A 20,216-nucleotide genomic window follows, 5' to 3' on the forward strand; every position below is an offset into this window, starting at 1 on the left:
CACTACACCCCTTCCTTTTTTTCATCTTGGATTTCATGCTATTTGTTTCTGTTACATTTATGATTTGTTTCTTCCTAAATTAAAAGTGTCTTTAAACAACTTTATATTTTTAAAAAACCAAGCCATACACACAGCCTCTCTCACACAAAGCCATGTCTCTGGATCCTTATTCAATTCAAACAGCATTTATTTACGTGCTCACTGTGTATATGGTCACTATGCTGGTTCCTCACCACTTGTGGGGTACAAGGACAGGACAGGACACCATCCCTGATTGCAAGCTCACTCTCTAAGGAGGAGGGGAGGAAGTAAGTATTCAAAACAACTGGAATCACCAGGGAAAGTGAAATAACTGCAAGGGAAAGGATAGGGCAGAGTCCTATGAGAAAGAAACACCTGTGTTAGGCCTTGGGGGAAGCCAAAGACTTCCACAAAGATGGTGGTAGAACGAAGAGCAGTGCATCAAAACCAAGGAGAAAGGAGAAGGCAGGGCAAGATTAGAGAAGAAGGAGACAAGCATTTATTAAGTACCTACTGTGTGCCAGGAACTGCACTAAGCGTCTTATAAACATTTAGACCTCACAACAACCCTTGGAGGTATGTGCTATTTTACAGTTGAGGAAACTGAGGCAGACAGATTAAATGACTTGTTGACCATCACATAGCCAGTAAGTGTCTGAAGCCAGATTTGAACTCAAGTCTAGCCCTCTATCTGTTGTACCACCTACAGCTATGACTGCATTAGATTGTAAGCTCCTTGAGGGCAGGGACTGTCTTTTGCCTCTTTTTGTATCTCTAGTGCTTAGCACAGTGCCACATAGTAGGCAATTAATAAATATTAATTGCTAGTTACCCCTAGTGAACAGTAAGCAGAGTAGTCCAATTTGCCTGGAACAGAGTAAAAGGAAGGAAACCGTCTGAGACAAGGCTGGAAAAGTAGATCCGGCTGGGGTCAGGTCATGGGAGGCCTTGAATGCCAAGATTGGAGTTTATGCTTTATTTGGCAGGCAATGGTCATCTACTGGTAGTTTTCTAAGGAGAGACTTTAAATGATTAAAGCACTGTGTTAGAAAGTGTGAAGAGGCAGTGTACCATCCTGAAAAGAGCAGTGGCTGTGGAGTCAAAGGACCTAGGTTCGAATCTCCATAGTGACTTTTACTATCAATGTGAACTAGGCAACTCACTTAAGCTCTCATTCTCAAATTCTTTGCTTTTAAAATGTAGGTGAATGACTAGATAACGTGTAAGATCCTTACCATTCTTCTTTTTTATTTTTTTTAATGGGGGCTAGGCAGTGGGGTTAAGTGACTTGCCTAGGGTCACACAGCTAGTAAGTGTCAAGTGTCTGAGGCCACATCTGAACTGGGTCCTCCAGACACCAGGTTTGGCTCTCTATCCACTGCACCACCTAGCTGCCCCTACTTGCCAGTTCTAAATCTTGAATCTTGAGATTACTTGGAAAGCACTCGAGAGTATGAATTGGAAAGGAGAAAGAGACTGGAGTAAAGGAGAACTATCGGGGATATAATAGTTGAGGAAAGAGGTAGTAAGGGAGGACCTGAATAAGGAGAGTGGTCTTTACAGTAGGGCCACTAGGTGGCGCAATGGAGAGAGCAGACAGCCTGGACTCAAAAAGACATCCCTGAATTCAAATACAGCCTCAGATACTAGCTGTGTGACCCTAGACAAGTCACTTCATCCTATTTGCCTCAGTTTCCTTATCTGTAAAATGAGCTGGAGAAGGAAATGGCAAACCATTCCAGTATCTCTGCCACGAAAACTCCAAATGGAGTCACGAGGAGTTGGGCATGACTGAAATGACTCAACAAGAACTTTGTAGTAGAAAGGAGGACAGATTTAAAAGATATTAGAATTATTGAGCCTTGGCAAGTGATTGGATTAGAAGGTGGGGAGTAGGATAAGAGAGAGGAAAATTAAAGATGAATCTGAGGGAGACACAGTGAGGGTGGTTTACCAGAAGGACAGTACTGTCATTAAAAGAAACTGAGAAATTAGGAGGGTCAGATTTTGGTGAAGAAATTAGGTTCAGTTTGGCCCCTGCTGATTTAAAGGTGCCGGTGGGACATCCCAAGTGGAGATAGTCTATATGGAATTATAAGTTCTGAGGAGCATTTGAAGGCTAAGATAGAGATTTGGAAATGCTCTGGAAAGAGGTAAAATGGAAAAGAATGAAGAAAGATACGAGGGCTGAGGATAGAACACTGGGGAATTCACACACTTGAGGAGATGGGAAGGTGTGCAGCCAGAGTAAGATGAGAAAACCCTTTTTCAGATCTGTAGCTACGGATCATTCCAGAGGTTTTTTTCCCTTTTAATTTGCATTACTTTGTAGTCTTAGACTTCTTCATTGTGTGGTTTTTGTCATTTTTTTTCTATAATTCAGTCAAAAAATTCACTGGATTTGGGTTGGAATCTTGGCTCTGCTTTACCCTACCTTCAGGTCTGGCCTTAGTTTGCTCACCTGTAAAATGAAAGGATTTGCCTGGGTGACCCCAGAAGTTCCCTCAATGTCTTTTCTCCTATACTTTTACTCTCTTTGAGGTAACAATGCAGCACCTGAGCCATCCCATATTTCTTGGCAGTATGTATGCATATTTTTCATTCTTAACGGCAACATAAAATTAAGCATGCCCTCCAGCTTATTATCAATGTCCTTCCTAAAATATACTACCGCAAACTGAACGTAATATTCCAGATGTGGTCATCCTAAGACAGCAGAGAGAAGGACTATTACATCATTCTTTCTGAATATTATCTGCCTGTGATGACAATAGCTATTTCAGCTGCCACATCATACTAACAAGGCAGCCTGGATAGAAAGCTGGCCTCCGAGTCATGAAGACTTGGGTGCATGCCTTACGCTGTGTGACCCTTGTGAGCAAGCCATAATCTCTCAGTGTGCTAGAGGCAAAAGTTGGTAAGACTATCAAGCCTGCCTTGATGGAGTTTCCTCATTGATGAATTTCCCATATCAGTGAAAGGTCCAGTTCCTGTGGCCAGGCCTCATGACCCTATTGATGTATATTGAATCTGCAGTTGACTAAAAGCCTCAGCTCCTTTTCAGTTGAACTGCCCTCCACCGTGTGCTTGTAAAGCACCGTGTGCTTGACTGTCTTTAACCCAAGTACAAGATGGTGTATCGGTTGGTGGACTTGTCAAGAGTCCCATTCATTTGCAACATGACTTTGAGCAAACTGGCTTTAACCTCCCAAGGAACAGTTTACTCATCTGTAAAATGGAAATAGCAGTCCTTATGTTCTCTACCTCTCAGTGCAGCTGCAAAAAAAGCACTTCGTACAATGGCATTTAAACATGAGTTATTATTGGCAGCTCGCTCTCACTGTGGTTGTTGGGGAATACCGGGCTGCACCATGACCAGCAGTGTATGAGTTATCTGCTTCCCCACACCCTTTCCAACATCAGGTTTTTGATTATTTTTATTGTTGCTATGTAAACAAGTCCGAGGTGGTACCTCGTAATTGTTTAAATGTGATTTTTTTAAAAAAAGTTCAGAATGGCACTGAATATTTCCCCGAGTGTTTATTTCCTACTTGTTTTACTTTTTTGTGAACTACTTGTTCATTCCCTTACAATATTTGTCCATTAAGAGCCTGAGCATTGCCATTATAGATTTTTATTATTGATTTCCTGTAAGATTTGGAAATCTAGTTTTTCTGGCCATATAATGATAATGATGATAGCATTTATATAACACTTTACAAATATGATCTCATTTTGTCCTCACAACCCTGGGAGGTAGGTGTTATTATTATGCCCATTTTACAAAACACAAAACTGAGGCTTGCCCAGGGTCACACAGCTAGTAAGTGTCTGAGGTTGAATCTGAATTCAACTCTTCCTGACTCTAGGTCCAGCAGTCTATCAACTGTACCACCTTGCTGCCTTACGATTACTTCCCCTCCACCATTCGCTGCTTTGCTCTGTGTCTTAAGTTTTATTATTGTAAATTGTACATTAAATATATATGTATGTGTGTATAACATCAAACCTATTAAACATGTCCCTAATGTTTCTTCAGTTGTCAAATATTTACATCCCTTCCAAGGTACACATAAGTTGTTGTCATTCAATCGTTTTTTCAGTTGTGTCTGACTCTCTGTGACCCCATTTGGGGTTTTCTTGGCTAGGATACTGGAGTAATGTGCCATTTCCTTCTCCATTTTACAAATGAGGAAACTGAGGCAGCCAGAGGTTAAGTGACTTGCCCAGGGTCACAAAGCTAGTAAGTGTCTGAGGCCAGATTTGCACTCGGGTCTTCCTGACTCCAGGCTTGGCACTCTGAGTCCACTCTTCCATTTTCTTCTAATTTATTCCTCACTCCATCTGAGATTTGTTGTAGTTTAACGAGTAAAGGAAGCAGTGTAGTGCAGTAAGGAAAGTGGAATCAGAGGAATGGGTCCTGACTCTCGACAAGTCTGAGCCTCATTTTCCTCATCTGTAAAATGGAGGAGGGAAGCATGGTTATCTATTAAGCTCTCCTCTCATCTTAAAGCTGTGAGCCAATGTTCTAAATTTATTTTTCTCCATATTATCTAATTTTACCCAGCAACATTCATTACATGATAATTTATTATCCATTATTTTATCTTATCTGGTTTATCAGTGATTAAAATTTTACATACATTTTTATCTATTTCTGAAATCTTAATTCTAATCTATTTTTTTCAATTTTCCAACCAAAACTTAAGTACCAGACTGTTCTGATTAAAAAAAAAAACTATCTTCTTTGTTAAATTGTGGATGGGTGAGTTCTACCCCCCAGCATTCAATGCAATAAACATTTGTTAATAATAAAAACTGACGTTTAAATTGCACTTTAAAGTATGTAAAGCACTTTATACACATAATCTCCGCCAATTCAGGCAGGTACTACAGATATTACCTCAATTTTTCTAGATGTGAGGCTCAGAGATGTCAAATGATTTTCACATGGTCACATATGGTAACTGTCAGTGGCATATTTTGAACCCAGGTTTTCCTTGTTCTAAGTACTTGGAGCAGATCTCAAACTTTTTGGTCTTTGGATCCCTTAACATTCTTAAAAATTACTGAGGAATTCTCACCCTGCCCTTCCCATCCCTAAAGAATTTTTGTTTATTTAGGTTAAATCTACCCATAGTTACTACATTAGAAATTAAAACATCTTAGTATTATTATGAAAAAAGTTTTGACCCCCCAGGAGCCCTTGAAAGAGTCCCTGGGAACCCCAGGGCTCCCAATGTCATACTTTAAGAATCACTGCATTGGGGGCAGCTAGGTGGTGCAGTGGATAGAGCGCCGGCCCTGAATTCAAGAGGACCTGAATTCAAATCCGGCCTCAGACTGAACACTTGACACTTACTAGCTGTGTGACCCTGGGCAAGTCACTTAACCCCAATTGCCTAAAAACAAAAAAAGAATCACTGCATTATACTCTACTGCTTCTCTCATTATGTGGGGCAGCTAGGTGTCATAAGTGGATAGAGTGCGAGGATGAAGTCAGGAAGACTCATTTTCCTGAGTTCAAATCTGGCCTCAGACACTTACCAGCTGTGTGACCTTAGACAAATTGCTTAATCCTGTTTGCCTCAGTTTCCTCATCTGTAAAATGAGCTGGATAAGGAAATGGCAAACCATTCCAGCATCTCTGCCAAGAAAACCCCAAATGGGGTCATGAAGTGTTGGACATGACTAAAACAACTGAACACCACCACAAACTCTTACTGTGTAGAAGGTACTGTTCTTGGGACTGAAAAATAAATAAATGAAACTTCCTACAAGAATTTACATTCTACTGGAATTACTTTTTTCCCTCAGTCTAATCTTTAATATCATAAATGTTTCCTATCATTTTGTCCAATTTTATACAGACCCCACTTAGGATTTTAATCATCATAGAGTTAAAACTATAAATTCAATTGGAGAGAAAATAGTGCTGTCATCTGTCCTAACTTTTTCTCCTTAAACAGGAACAAGGGGCAAATGGGTGACTAAGTGGATGGAGCTCTGGCCTTGGAGTCAGGAGGACCTGGGTTCAAATCCAGCCTCAAACACGTGACATTAGCTGTGTGACCCTGGGCAAGTCACTTAACCCTTATTGCCTCACCAAAAAGCAAAAAAAAAAACCAAACAAACAAAACCAGGAACAAAATATCTCTACTTATTTGCTGCATTTTATTTCTGCCATTAAAGTTTTATAATTATCTTTATATAGATGTGTTACATATTAATACCCAGTTATTTAATGCTTCTTGTCACTTTACAAATTGAGTCACGACCTCTTCCATGATCTCTTCCACGGTTCTATTTCCAGCATCTAGAGACATGATTGATGTTCAAGTATTTATCTTAAGATCTTTAAAACTTGGCTAAACTCATTTATTATATGTCTGGTAATTCTTTTGTAAATTTCCTTGGCTTTTCTAAGCATATGATCATGTCATCTGCAAGGAGAAATATTTTAATCTTTTCCTTTCCAATATTTATCTCATGTTCTTTTTTTCCTGGCAGATTGTAATCACTAGCATTTCCAAATACTCTGTTGAATAGTGGTGGTGATAGGGGGCACCCTTGATTCATTTTTTTTTTCCTAAGGGAATACAGCTAAAGGCTCTTCAATGAAAATAATGCTGACTCTTGGTTTTGAATAAAGATGATTTGTCACGTTAAGGAAAAAACTCTTCTGTGTCATATCTGGATTTATATTAAAAGTGGTTGTTGAATTTTATCAAATATTTTTGGTACCTATTGATGTTCTCTTATGATCTATTATTTTCCATTTGAAGCGATTAATAACCTTAATCCATTTTCCTCATATTAAATCCTGATACTCATGTGATAAACTCTACCTTGTGGTAGTAAATTATTCTTTTTAACATATTTCTGACTTCTATTTGCCAAAATTTGATTTGAGTTTTATATCTATATATTTACAAGTGAGATTGGCCTGTAATTTTCTTTTTAAATGTGGTCTTCATCAGGGTTTGGAATCAAGATCACATCTGGCTCATAAAGAAAACTGGGTAATATATCATGGCTTTTTTTCTTCTATATTTAGAAACAGTTCTTGCAATACAGGAATTATGAAAAAGATTTCCATCAAGTGCCAGACTGATATCCACTTTTTAAAAAACTAATTTCTTCCCTGTTACTGGTCTTTCCAAGTTGTCCCAGTCTTCATCATCATCATCAATCATCATCATCATCATCATCTCATCGTAGCTGAAATCTATATAGCACTTTTGGGTAGGGATGGTCAGTCAATCAACATTTATTAAGTGCCAACTATGTGCTAGGCACTGCATTAAGCACTAGAGATACAAAAAGAGGCCAAAGTCTCTGCCCTCAAGGAGCTCCCAATCTAATGGGAGAGACCACAAGCAAATATGTACAAACAAGCTATATACAGGATAAATAGGAAATAATTAGAAGAGGGAAGGCACTGGAATTAAGTCACTGGGAAAGCCTTCCTGTAGAAGATGAGATTTTTTTTATTTTTAGGCAGTTGAGGTTAAGTGACTTGCCCAGGGTCACATAGCTAGTAAGCGTCAAGTGTTTGGTCTGAGGACGGATTTGAACTCAGATCTGCCTGACTTCAGGGCTGGTGCTCTATCCACTGCACCACCTAGCTGCCCTAGAAGATGAGATTTTAGTTGGGACTTAAAGCAAGCCAGAGAAGGCATGAGTAGACAGAGATGGGGAGGAAGGGCATTCCAGGCATGGAGACCACTAGAGAAAATGCCCAGAGCTGAGAGAGGGAGCATCTTGTTTGTGGAACAGCAAGGAAAAGACTGTCACTGGATCAAAGAGTACTGGTTATGGAATAAGATTTAAGGGGATTGGAAAGGTAGGAGGGGGCTAGGGTACAAAGGGCTTTGAACAGCAAACAGAGAATTCTGTATTTGATTCTGGAGACAAGAGGGAGCCTACTGGAGTTTACTGAGATGAGGGGCAGGGCGAGGGAATGAAGTTGTTGGACCAGTGCTTTAGGGAAATTACTTTGGTGGCTGAATGGAGGATGGATTGGATTGAGGAGAGACTAGTAGCCTGTAGTAGTCCAGGCATGAGGTGATGAGGGCCAGCACCAGAGGGGTGGCATTGTCAGAGGAGAGAATCATAGTCTAGAGATGTTGCAAAGGTGAAATTGACAGGCCCTGGCAAAAGGTTGACTATAGCAGTGAGGGATGGAAGGATTAGAGTATGACACCTAGGTTTGTAGACTGGGGAACTGGGAGGATGGTGGTGCCCTTTAATAGGGGAGTAATAGGGAAGGGGAGGGTGGGGTCAGGGAGAAAGATAACGAGTTCAGTTTTGGACGTGTTGAGTTTAAGATGTCTACTGCATGTCTGCTTCAAGATGTCTGAAAGCAGCCGGAGGAAATCAAGATTGGAGTTCAGCGGATAGGCTAGACCAAGATAGGTAGATATGAGAATCATCAGCATGGAGATGGTAATTAAATTCATGGGAGCTGATAAAATCATCAAGTGAAGTAGTAAGATTGGGCCCAGGCCTGTCATTTCATTGACGTAGGGAATTCCTGAGTGAGAAGATTTCCTCTACCTACACAAGTACGTACCTTCTCTGCAATTTACAGTAGAGAGCATATGTTCTTAAAGCATGTTCAAGAGACCCTGGGGGTCTGGAGATCCTTTCAGGGGGTCTGTGAGGTCAAAATTATCTTCACATTAATAATAAAACATTTTAATTTCCAATAGGCTAAAAACTGATAGATATAACCCACATAAACAAAAAACTCTTTGAGATCCTCTCATTTTTAAAAATGCAAGGGGCAGCTAGGTAGTGCAGCCCGGGAGTCAGGAGAACCTGAGTTCAAATACAGCCTCAGCCACTATGCAGCTGTGAGACGCTGGGCAATTCCCTTAACCCCAATTGCCTCCTCACCCTCTTCCCTCCCCCCAAAAAAAAAAAAAAAAAAAGGTTCAGAGGGGCCCTGAGACCAAAAAGTTTGAGAATAGCTGAGAAAAGTTAGAGAGTTGCTTAGAACACTCGGGAATTAAGTGATAGCCAGTGATGTGTCAAGAGGCTGTACTAGACTCCAGGTCCTCTGTAGGATTTACAAAATGCTTTTCTGAAAAGCAACCCCCATGAGGTTGATGCTACAGGTGTTATTATCCCCATTTTCTTTCTTTTTCTTTTTTTTAGATATATTTCCACATTAGTCATGTTGTGAAAGAAGAATCAGAACAAAAGGGAAAAACTACAAAAAAGAAAAAAAAATTTTAAAAAGTATGCTTCCATCTGCATTCAGACTCCATAGTTCTTTTTCTGGATGTCAATAGCATTTGCCATTGTGAGTCTTGGAATTGTCTTGGATCATTGCATTGCTGAGAAGAGCTAAGTCTGTCAAAGTTGGTCATTGTACTATCCCCATTTTCTTGATGAAGGAAGAAGGGAGATAAACCAGTGCTTTCCTCAGCCTACAAAACTCCCAGTGCAGAAACTACATCCATCCATGCAGATCAAGACTATAGAGTTTCCTGGGGCACTGAGAGGTTAAGTAATTTGTATATGGTCACACAGCCAGTGTGTGTCAGAAGTAGGACAGGAACCCAGGTCTTCCTGATGCCGAAGCCAGCCCTCTATCTACTAACCTAGATAGTCTGTCGGCCCTGTTTTACAAAGAAGGAAACTTAGGCTAAGATAAATGAAGTGACTTGCCCATGGTACGCAGCTGGTATGTGGCGGGTGGAGCCTGGGTCTTTCTGAGAGTCAACGTCCAACATTTCTTCCACTATCTCTCATCCATTAGCTTCCCTGGCTTTATAATTTATAATTTCCTAACATATAACAAGAGTCTAAGTTAACATTTGAAAAAACCTTCATAATCAACTTGATTGGACAAAATGTATTTTTTTTAACAAAATGTATTTTTATACCTTTGTAAAATAAGGTGCTATATAATTAGTTAGTAAGTATTTATTAATCACTTGCTGTGTGCCAGGCACTGTGGTAAGGGCAGGGGATACAAATAAAGGCTGTCCCCATTCAGTCTTTTGAATAAGGAGTTCATACCTAGTGAGGGAGAAAATATTAAAACAACTATGCATAAACAAGCTATATTTAGGACATATAATAACAAATTAGAGATAATCAACAGAGGGGAGGCAGTAGAATTAAGGGAGAACAAGAAAGGCTTCCGGTAGAAGGTGGGATTTTATCTGAGACTTGAAAGAAGCCAGGAAAGCCAGAAGACGGAGATGAAGGAAAACATTCTAGGTGTGAGGTGAGAGAGGGAGAGAGGGAAAGAAGAAGAGGGAGAGAGGGAGAAAAGGAGAGAGGAAGAGATGAGAAAGGGAGAGAGGGAGAGAAAAGAGAGGGAGACAGGATGAGGGAGAGGAAGAGAGGGAGAGGAAGAGAGGGAGAGGAAGAGAGGAGACAGGGAGAAAGGGAAAGAGGGAGAGGGAGAGAGGGAGGAAGAAAGAAGGAGAGAGAGAAAATAGCAACAAAGAAATAAAAGAAAAAGTGACAAATACAAAATAGATACATGAAATAGATAAACCATTAATTGCTCAGGAAGGACTTAAATACTCCATTATCAGAATAAGAGATGCCTCAATCAGAAATGGGTCTCTACACTAAGGCATTGACTAAATCACAGAATCTTATTTGAATTGAAATAATAAGCCATAGACATGAACAATGTGGAATTACATTTATAAATAATATATATTAAGATATACATGTAAGCTTTTAAAATTATCTTTTCACATTTCTAATTTTGTGTTTTGCTTTTTATGATATTTTGTTCAGTGTCTCATCAATTTTGTGAACATTTTTTCAAAAGACTCTTGGTTTATTATTTTTTTTTAGTCTCATTGCTTTCCATCCCATTTTCTATTTTATTCTGCTTTGATGTTTATTTCCTTTCCTCTATTTCCCTTTGATTTATGTTACGATCTTCCTAGAGTTTTTAGGTACAGGCATAATTCACTGTATTTCGCTTTTTTATTTGTTAATGTAGGCATTAAGAATTATGAATTTTCCTCTAAGAACAGCTTTGCTCATAAATTCTCCTATGGACTGCTTATATTTTCACCCTTATTTAAACAATCTGTTCTTATTTTCTAAAATTTTCCAGTTGACCCAAAGGTACTTAGGAAACTATTTTAAAAGTTGATGTTTTTTTCTTCAGTTGTATCTGACTCTTCATGGCCCCATTTGGGGTTTTCTTGGTAGAGATACTAGAGATTTTCCATTTCCATCTCCAGCTCATTTTATAGATGAGGAAATTGAGGCAAATAGGGTTAAGTGATTTGCCCAGGATCAAACAGCTAGTAAATATCAGAATCTACATTTGAACTCGGGTCTTCCTGACACCAGGCCCAGTGCTTTATCTATTGCATCACATAGTTGCCCTTATTTTAAAACAGGCATGTGGAAAGTTTATATTAAATACTTAGTAAATTTTTGTTTGTTTTACTTGTATCATGGTCCAAAATGGTGGTATGTATCCTGTCTTTTTAAAAAATTACTAAGATTTTCTCTCCACTCAAGGCTTTCTCCAATGCCTCATTGCAATAGGCTATAGTCTAGTGGAAAGTACAATGGGTGTAGGGTTTTTAAAGGATGTAGGTTTGAATGTCAGTTCTGCCATTGAGTACCTGTGTGATCTTGGGCAGTCTCCTAACCTCTCTGGTTCTCAATTTTCTCACTGAAAATGAAGAGTTGTAGTGGATGATCTAAGGTTTACACCTGTGGTCCTAGAATGTGGCCCCGGCTCCTCAAAGGCTGTAACAGTGGAACACATCCTCTGAAGGTGCTATATAGCTGGAAGGGCTTTGATTAGAGACTTAGCAATGGACAGACTGTTATATGTGGAGCCTCGGGATATCTAGAAGAATCTGAGCAGTAGAAAGAATCTCAATAGAGCCCTTTGAGGTTTGTGAGTAAGCAGAACAAATGTTATTAATACCATTTTGAATAAGAGGAAACTGAGGCGTGGGTAGGTTAAGGGACTTGGTCAAGGTCATCCAGCTAGTAAGTTTAGGAGCCAGTATTAAATTCTAGTTCTTTTGATTTTTATTTGTAATTAGTCTTTTGATTCTAAGTATAGCATTGCTACTCTAGGTGCTTTTAAAAAAATAATTAGTTTTTTTTCTATGAATAAAAATGTTTTTCTCTTTCTTCTGCCTCTCCCCCTCTATTAAAAAAAGAACAGAACAAAACCCTTGTAACAAATATGCAAAAAACAAAACAAGTTCCTGAATTGGCAATATCCAACTGTTTCTCTATGCTAAACATAGCCAGAAGTCTGGCTACCAACAAGGTGATAAATTTGGGATTTGGGACAACAGAGAAACTCTTTCAACTCTCTACCAAACTGTGGATGAGTTGAGGTTTATATATGTGGAAGTGTGCAAACCAATGAAATTCTAAATCTTTTAAAGTATTAGCCTTAGAGCCTTGTATAGGATCAATTTGTGTATGATCTGAGTACACCCTAAATACAAAAACTGAAGTTCATCCATTTTTCCAGAATAGTTCTTTCCATAAATTGGTTCATTTCTATCTTGTTAACCATATTGTTCATGTCTATGGTTTATTATTTCAATTCAGATATGATTCTGTAATTTATTCAATGCCTGCCAGGCACTCAATTCTGATTGAGTGCCTCTTATTCTGATAATGGAGTATTTAAGCCCTTCCTGAGCAATTAGAGATTTGTCTATTTCATTGTCACTTTTTATTTCTTTGTTGCTATGCTTTTTAAGGAGATAGATTCAGTATAGGTACCACTGCTCTGCCCATCTTAATACCCGTTCTGGAAGGGAAGGAAATATCTCAGCAGAAACAGTGGAAACACAAGCATACTCATGGGCACACAACTACACACACACACACACACACACACACACACACTCACAGAGTTTGCTGGGTGATAGCAACTGTCTCTGGCTTTTTCATCCAGTCTAATCCTAAAATACAAAGAACAAAAACGCACTCTCCCAAGGTCAGTCCTCCCTCCTACATTCTGCCTCAGCAGAATCAGAGTGGTTGTCCTCAAGCAGTCACTAGCATTAATGAACTTGATATCACAGCACCTAGGAGTCTGAGGGGGCCTGAGAGGCCATTTAGTACAACCTCTCCCAGAAGAATCAGCTCTACTAGCTCCAACTAGCAGTCACCCAGTCTTTGCTTAGAGACTGTCTAGTAAGGGAGTACCCACTCCCTTTGGGGAAGTTAGGTGGCACCATGGTTAGAGCCCTAGGCCTGAAGTCTGGAAGACTCATTTTTGTGAGTTCACATCTGGTCTCAGACACTTACTTACTAGCTGTGTGACCCTAGGCAAGTCACTCAACCCCTGTCTGCCTCAATTTCTTCAACAGAAAATGGGGATAACAATGGTATGTACCTTGAAAGGTTTTTGTGAAGATCAAATCAGATAATTGTAATTGGTACAATGTCTGGCACATGGTATATAAATGTTAGCTGTTATTTTTATTTCTATTATATTCTATAATATAGAATTTTTTTTTCTTAATCAAGATTAAATTTACTAATATGCCATTTCCCTTATCCAGAAATCTAATTCTTCTTCCGTATGATAACCTTTCAAGTTCTTGAAGACAAATATCATGAATATTCAAGGTCTACTCTTCTCCATCCTGTGCATGGTTTCCTTTAAGGGATTCTGGTATGGTCCAAGTTCTAGTTTATGCATCTTGGGTCACCCACTTCTGGATGCCCTCCAGTCATTCTGTTTTAGGAAGGTAGTGCCCAGAAATGAACACCATCCTCAAGATGTGGTAAGACCATGACAATACGGCTGTACTATCAACTCTCCCATTCTTGATGCTAGGCCTTTCAGTGTAGCCTAAGGCCATATTAGCTTTGGGAGACTCTTATCCATCTAAGGGCAGTGGCTGGAGCAGTAGGCCTCAATTCTGGAAGTTGGTGTTGTTGAGTTGTTTTTCAGTCATGTCCAACTCTGTGTGACCCCATTTTGGGTTTTCTTGGCAAAGATACTGAAATGGTTTGCCATTTCCTTCTCCAGCTCATTTTACAGACGAGGTAACTGAGACAGACAGGAGTTAAATGACTTGCCCAGAGTCACAGAGTTAGTGAGTACCTGAGGCCAGATTTGAACTCAGGAAGATAGTCTTTCTGACTCCAGTCTATCCACTGTGATACCTAGCTAGACTTGAAGTCAAATCTGGCCTGAGACCCTTACCAACTATGTGACCCTAGGCAAGTCATTTAACCTCTTTCTGCCTCAATTTCTTCAAATGTAAAATAGAGATAACAGCCCTCCCAGGTTTGTTGTGAGGATCAAATAAGATAATATCTGTAAAGCACTTATCTTATCTGTTTGCCAAGACGTGTTGAGCTCCACAGCCAGGACAAAGTGTTCAGAGTGCCCTTAACAAGGGCTAGATAAAACACAAGCTCATGATTCTTGGACTACCCAACTGTCAAGGGCCACATCATCCTCACGATTAAAGGATATTTGATTTAAATTTATAGTATAACATGTCTATTTATCACTTCCCATGACAAGATGAAATCCTCTTAAATTTCAGTTCCAAATTGCTACTGGACATGATAGCTCCAGAATTCTGGCCAAAAAATTTTAATGCTCCGGGGCAGCTAGGTGGCGAAGTGGATAGAGCACTGGCCCTGAAGTCAGGAGGACCTGAGTTCAAATTTGGCCTCAGACACAGAACACTTACTAGCTGTGTGACCCTGGGCAAGTCACTTAGCCCCAACTGCCCTCACCAAAAAACAAACAAAACAAAATTTTAATTCTCACCCAATTCAATGAGTCTGCAGGCTTCACAATTTTACCTCCTCCAGGCAGCTTCCATACATCCCTTACTCCCTCAGGCTTTCTTCTCACTTTGATGTCTCTGACCAGGTACTTTTCCCTTCTTTGCATAATAGCTAAGTGGTATAGCGGACAGCACTCAACTTGAAGTCAGGAAGACCAGAGTTCAAATCCAGCCTTAGACTCTGAGTGCGTGAACCAGGACAAATCACTATTCTGTTGGCCTCAGTTTCCTCAGTTGTAAAATGGGGAGTAATAATAATAGCACCTACTTCTTAGGGTTGTTATTTATTTATTTATTTATTTTGGTAAGGCATTGGGGTTAAGTGACTCGCCTAAGGTCACACAGCTAGCGTCAAGTGTCCGAGGCCAGATTTGAACTTAGGTCCTCCTGACTCCAAGGCTGGTGTTCCATCCACTGTGCCACCCAGCTGCCCCCTTAGGGTTATGATTAAGGATCAAGGGATTGTGTGAAGGAGATACAAAGAAAGGTAAAATAGTCCCTACACAGGTTATTACCGATTTCCTTCCATTAAGGGGGTTGGAAGGGGAAGAAAGGGTGAGGGACAGGCATGGGACAGAATCAGCATTCAACAAACCAAGATGAGTATGGGGTATATAGTTCATGGTACTGAAGGACCGGAGGGAGGAAGGGGGCACAGGAATAGAATCAGGGTCAATACTGACAACACAGTGAAGTCCAAATGTCCTAGGAAGGTGAGAGAAGTCAGACTAGGCTGTAAGAGTCCAGCACTCAGATGAGCAGTGTGATCAGGCTCTAAGACGGCCTTCTTTCAAGTTTGTCCTCAAATGTTCTCCAGGCTCTAGCAAGGTTTTTACGTGAAGCCACACCACCCCCTGGCTTCCTCTGAATTCCCTCCAGCGGCACGCCTCCTGCCACTGGCTCCCTTTTTCTCCACTGACATAAGGAAATGATGCACTTTCTACTCCTTTCTCTCCTGCTCCCCACACTTTCCTCTTCTGAGATCCCTACAGCCTCTCCTTGTCTCTGCTGCCCTCTGGATTTCTGATAACTTCCCACCTACCAACTCTCCGACTTTGTGCCTTCAAAAATTATCCACAAAAGCTCCCCTCAAATAGAATGGAAATTGATCATCAAACAAACTAGGGTGGGGGGAGAGGAATTTGTCATATTTAAAAGGATATCAAAATCATCCGTGTTGATAAAGAAAATCAGAATAGAAAGTGTGATTACAGTAGGGGACATATAATAACTCCTATGTGAATACTTCATAGCCCCTCTGCTGAGGCAGTTCTAGCATACCAGACAGATTGTAGCATGATTGACATAATAGCTAGACTGAAATATTGTATATGTGTATATATACATATATGGGTGTGTATATGTATATATATGTAGGTGTTTATATATACACATATATAGATATACACATATCTAACTAGATACACACCCATACACCACACACACACATTTCTCTTCCAAGAGAATGCAAACCTTTCAAGAGCAGGGATGTTCTCTTTTACCTTTGTATTCCCAGCCCCTTTAGGTATATCTCTTCTCTGTAATCTATTCCTAGAAATCTTCTTCATGTGAGAAATATTCCCACTTGGGGAATCAAACAAGGATTGGCTCATACCTGTGGCCTCTTAGTGTTAACGTCTAATTTTACTAAGCAGAAGAAAAGAGGGCGAAGAAAAATCAAACCAAGGCCAGGCGGCACATCTCCTTAGTGAGCCAACTGCATGCTTCGTTAATTAAGCTGCACTGATTAGTACCAACCCAATCCATTTCTGCTTGTAGCAACCTTGGTCATCAACCTTGGGTACCCATCAATTTCAAAAAATCGATCTCAGTCAATAAGCATTTATTAAGCACCTACCATCTGCCAAAGCACTGGGGATACAAAGAAATGCAAAAACCTTCATGTTCTCAAAAAGCCCACAGTGTCTAATGGGGAAGATAGCATGCAAACAACTGTGTAAACAAACTATATCCAGGATAAATTGGGAATAATAAGCAGAGGGAAGGCATTAGAATTAAGGAGAATCAGGAAAAGCTTTGTGTAGAAGGTGAGATTTTAGGGGCAGCTAGGTGGCACAGTGGATAGAGCAGCAGCCCTGGAGTTAGGAGGACCTGAATTCAAATGCGGTCTCAGACCAGACATTTGGCACTTACTAGCTGTGTAACTCAGGGCAAGTCACTTTTAACCCCAATTACCTCACAAAAAAAGAAAGAAAGAAGGTGAGATTTTAGCTGGGACTTGAACAGTAGTAGAAATTTCCCTCATTGCTTGGGGGAGGGGCCTTCTCCATCCCAAATATCCTTCTGCCATGCTGATCCCTCCTTCTCTTCTCCCACTGGTAAGTTCCTTCCAGGGGGTTCCATTTTGGTTATGGTCCCAGCCAGAGCATCCTTCATTCTCATCCCAGATGTGCTTCTGCCTCTCAGACTTTGCCACCGCCACCTCAGAAGTACCTTCTCCCCAGTTAGCTTCCTATTATTTGTTGTCTTCCCTATTTAGAATGTAAGCTCCCTGAGGGCAGGGATAAGAATGGGGAATTGTCAATGAACTGGAAGACTGAAAAGACCTAAAGGGCCCATCTTCCTTTCACCAGGCAGGTCTAACCTGGAGAGATGGGTATCTAAGACCTTCACAGATAATGAACTTTTTCTGTTATTTCAACAATTTTTTTTTTTTTAGGCAATTGGTGTTAAGTGAATTGCCCAGGGTCACACAGCTAGTAAGTGTCAAGTGTTTGGTCTGAGGCCGGATTTGAATTCAGGTCCTCCTGACTTCAGGGCCGGTGCTCTATCCACTGTGCCACCTAGCTGCCCCTATTTTAACAATTTTTAAAATCATGAAATTGTTCTTTACATCTAACCTAAATATAATTTGGTACCTCAAAAGATCAGTGATGTCATGGATCAGGCTCTCCTACTGGCACATAAAAATCTGTTCCCCACCCCTGTTCAGTAGGTGACTTCATGAATTGCCATGTTCCCCTCCCCCCCATTCATCAGTTGGTAGTCAATCTTTGGGAGATGCCCAGCTCTAAATTTAGGCTGGTCTTGAGATGACAAGCACTGTTCATTCCTAGGCCTGAACTCACAACCCTTCTAGCTTAGTAGGACCTATACTGTCAATTGTACATTGCTGGCAGAGCCTTCCAGAAACAAGGGTCACCCCCATGCCATAATGAGGCACTAAAGGAGAACTTTAGTGGAAAAACTTAAATATTCCTATGTCTCTATCCCAGTCACCCAATCCAAGTCGACATTTTTATGCAGGTTTAACAAGAAATGGAGAGGTGCAATTTCCCATTTCCTTCTTAAACACCTTTTACCTTTACTTAACAATCAGTATTTTCAGACTCCTTAGCTCTGCCTCCCTTCTGGTTTAAATAATCCAATTCTTTTCACCGTTCCTCACATGCCTTATTTTCTATGCCTGTTCCACAAATCTCTTCCCACATTCTCCACATGTCTCTTAATTGCACATCAACAAATTTCAATTCTGCACAACACCCTGAACAAGTGGGATTTTAAATGCTTTTTGGTAATGATGAGAACACAAGTGGTGGGAGGAAAGAGGGAAACTCACAGAGGAATTGATTTATTTCCTCCAAGCACAGCCTTTCTTATGGGATTTCTGAGATTTGGATATGTCTTGAAGCCAAACTCTCACATTGGTAACTCAGTGGGAGCGACTTCACGTTGCCTACTCTATCTAGCCAGACCATACTTCCATCTGTCCATCCCAGCCCCATCTTCTTTCACTTTTTTTTTATCCTCAATGTCCAGCACTGAGCCTGGCACACAGTAGATGCTTAATACATGCTTCCTGATTGGTTGGCATCCACACCCTGCTTCCATCCCCATACCAATACTACCATTGCCTCTGGAAAGGTCGTGTCAAGCACCTCCTCTATTCTGTCACTTACCAAAGCAGCATCCTTCCTTTCCTGGCTACCACACCCTGTCTACCTGCTGTTCTCCCCTATTAGAATGTAAACTTCTTTTGAACCTTTTAGCATGAAGCTTTACATGGTATAAGTGCGTAATAAATGCTTTTTATTCATTGTTATTTTAATCTTTCCTTCACTGAAGACATGTCAAAAACACAGAGCCTTTTTTTTCTTCTTCTCAGATATCTGCCTACTGAAGATTTTCCCCTCCAAAACAACCTATAACCATTGCTAACTGTGCTATTCATGACCAAGCACTTCCTTGTAAGGTGTCAATATAATATGCCGGAAAAGAACATTGTATTATGTCCTTGACTGTAATACTTACTGTGTCATCTTGGAGCAGATCATTTCAAGTCTCATTTTTCTCATCTATAAAATGGGAACTTAAGATGGGGAAAGGAAATAGGCACTGTGCCTTAGCACTTTACAAATATTATCTCACTTAATCCTCATAATGACCCTTTGAGATTGGTGCTAATATTATTCCCATTTTAGAGAAGAGGAAACTTAGATAGAGGTTAAGTGACCTGCCCAGGGTCACATAGTTAAGTGTCTGAGGCTGGATTTGAATTCAGATCTTCCTGATTCCAGGCCCATCACTCTCCATGTTCTGTGAAGTTTGGATTCAGTCAAAGGGACACACTTGAGGACCTAGAGGGCCACATGTGGCCTCTAAGCTGCAGATTCCCCACCCCTACTTCTATCCACTACACCACCTAGCTGCTTACACATCCTCTCTATTGAAGACCTTCTCTGACTCTTCTTAATGATGTTTCTTGATGACCCAAAGGTGACCCTGGGCTCTCAAAGTCTATGCCAATGGGGCACAAACTCCAACAGGTCCTACCAAGCCAAAAAGCCTTCAAGTGTGTCAGCAACTGGACATTTTCATTACTAAAGGACCAACCTCACTAACGTTTGGAGAGACTTATCCCAAGAAGACTCCTATCCTTCCTCCTTATTCCCTGTTTTTAAACTCTTAATCCACAACATTCTCTGGAAGCTTTTCTTTAGTGAGGCTTAACGCTGTCTCTTACTACCTGGGTGACCTTGGGCAGGAAACCTCCCTAGGCCTTAGTAAGTCAGTTACTAAATAAATATTTATTAAGAATATACCATGTACCAAGCATTGTACTAACTGCTGGGGATAAAAAGAAATGGAAAAGACAGTCCCAGCTGTCAAGGTGCTCACAATCTAATGGACTCTTCAACATGCAAACAACTATATACAAACAAACAACATGTGCAAGAAAAAGTGGAAATTATCAACAGACAGAAGGAAATAGAATCAAGGGGGATCAGGAAAGGCTTCCTGCAGAAGATGGGATTTTACCTGGGATTTGTTTTTTTTGTTTTGTTTTTTTGCTTTTTGGTGGGGCAATCAGGGTTAAGTGACTTGCCCAAGGTCACACAGCTAATAAGTGTCATGTGCCTGAGGCGGGATTTGAACTTAGGTCCT

At 40.4% G+C, this 20,216-nt stretch overlaps 1 protein-coding gene across 2 annotated transcripts in view; it reads right to left on the minus strand.

Annotated features, from left to right (window-relative positions):
* TACC1 (transforming acidic coiled-coil containing protein 1) overlaps positions 1–20,216 on the minus strand; it is a 150,247-nt gene that overhangs the window by 104,040 nt on the left and 25,991 nt on the right. The window lies entirely within an intron of this gene.

This window comes from Vombatus ursinus, unplaced genomic scaffold (genome assembly GCF_900497805.2).
Source record: "Vombatus ursinus unplaced genomic scaffold, bare-nosed wombat genome assembly UNPS02014778.1, whole genome shotgun sequence".
NCBI lineage: Eukaryota > Metazoa > Chordata > Mammalia > Diprotodontia > Vombatidae > Vombatus > Vombatus ursinus.